The following is a 1,793-nucleotide window of genomic DNA, read 5'->3' as shown; positions in this document are numbered from 1 at the left end:
TTGGGGGGGGGGGGGGGGGGTTAATTTAACAAATTCATGTTTTTAAAAAGTCTGCTGGGGAAAGAGCAAGCCTTGCACATGAGAAAACACCAACTGGCCTGCAGGAGATGCTGGCTGCTTCTGCTGCTGAGTGTCAGCCTGTCAGAATCCTCTGCATGGATTCATTACTTCCCAAAAAAAGCGTAAGCCAGGGATGCGCTCCCCTGCCCTCCCTCGGCTAGCTCCTTCTCCAGGGCTGACAAGCGTCAGAAGAATGACAGGCCTGAAGCCTGCGCTGCAAGTGATGGGGCAAGTCAAATCGGTGGTGTGCGATACTCGGGGTGTGCCCCTGCTGCAATATGGTAGCCCTACTGATGGGCTTCTGGCTGTGCAGCTGGACCTACTCCTCAGCTGGCTCACGCGTGGAGACCTTGGCACTGACACTCTTTTTGGCTCCTATAATTGTATCTACTGTATACAGGACACAGCTCACAGCTCCAGCAGCTGTAGACGGTGGGACTCAGCTTCCCTAAGCCTCAGATACTGCATGTTTGAGCTCAATGAGGATTACTTCCTCACACTGGGTACTAGGCAGGGCTTTGATCTGTGCGCCCACGACACCTCTGCCCTTCAACTTACTCTGCAGACGAGTGATGAGGGGTGTTGGGAGAGGAGCTCCCACACTCGTGCAGCAGAGACTGGATTGGGTCAGGATGCGAACAGCAGCAGGCGCGGTGGGCCAGGAGGAACTGACGTGGGAAAGCCGTAGAGGCCTAACCTGACACCAGTGGGTACTCCAGGTCGAGAAGGATGCACAGCAGAGCTCGAGGTCTGCAGCAGAAAATATAAGCGCTAGGTGGGGCTCAGTCCCCCACCCCTCCTTGCTCCCTGCGGCCATCGCACCGGTGCCGCTGGCAGACGGCAGCACCTGGGAACTTGCCTGCGCGCATCTCCTCGCTCAAGACGAAACAGAGCAACAGACCACACACAAACTGCACGCTCCTTTGCGCTCACCAGTGGGAGGGGAACTAAGAGTGCCAGTGCGTATCAGGGAACCAAGACGCAGACCACGGGGCGCCGTTCGAGTGCACCGCAGAGCTGCCGCGCGCGGCCCAGCTGGCGGGACAGTTTGCAGGACTGACTCTGCCCGGGCCGCCCCAGGCCAGCTGCGACGTGCGCGCCCAAGGGTGACCTGGACCCGGCCGGACAGCGGCTCCCGACTCGGCCCCTACAACCATCGTCTCCAGCTCTGCGCAGCGCAAGGCAAAGCAGCCCAACGCCGGTCTGCGAGAGGAGACGGCGAGCACCGGCCCCGCGGCCGCCAGTGTCCGAACCGGGCCGAACGAGGCACGGGTCCGCGCTGCTTCGTGCGGGGCGGGCTGCCCCGAGGACAGCCATCCCAAGGCCGCCGGGAGCAAATGAGTAACGCGCGCGGGGCCGGCAGGATGTCTGCTCGGGAACAAACAGCGCAGATACGGCGGGTCAAGGCTGCGGCCAGGGCAAACACGGCGGGGGCGGGGAGGGCAGAGGCGACACTCCCTCCCCACCCCCCTGCCGTGACGTTGTTTCTGCGTCCTCTTCGCTCCGTGACGTTAGGACACACGCCCCCGGCGCCAGTCACCCACATTCCCCGGCAGCCCAAGCCCGGGCTCCGCTCCCGTCGGGCCACAACTGCGCCTGCGCGCCAAGGTGCAGGGCCGCGAGCGCATGCGCAGTGCCCTCGGCCGGGCAGCGCCACCTGGGCTGCGCATGCGCCGTCTCTGGGCCCGGAGCCGCTGCAGGGCCCGGCCGAGCCGGGCTGTGAGTGCGGCGCC

General features: G+C 63.6%; 1 protein-coding gene across 4 annotated transcripts in view; it reads left to right on the top strand.

The window, feature by feature from the left end:
• Positions 1-1,737: 1,737 nt before the first annotated feature.
• SIKE1 (suppressor of IKBKE 1) overlaps positions 1,738-1,793 on the top strand; it is a 10,735-nt gene continuing 10,679 nt past the window's right edge. For 2 of the 4 annotated variants that reach the window (XM_019514117.1, XM_019514116.1), the window contains exon 1: positions 1,738-1,779. The gene's annotated coding sequence lies outside the window, so the exon portion shown is untranslated. The remainder of the gene's footprint in view (positions 1,780-1,793) is intronic. The other 2 variants (XM_019514114.1, XM_019514115.1) reach the window with 2 other exon arrangements.

Source organism: Gavialis gangeticus, unplaced genomic scaffold (assembly GCF_001723915.1).
Source record: "Gavialis gangeticus isolate Ggan-Ray unplaced genomic scaffold, GavGan_comp1, whole genome shotgun sequence".
Classification (NCBI taxonomy): Eukaryota; Metazoa; Chordata; order Crocodylia; family Gavialidae; genus Gavialis; species Gavialis gangeticus.
This window is presented reverse-complemented; position numbering and strand designations above follow the sequence as displayed.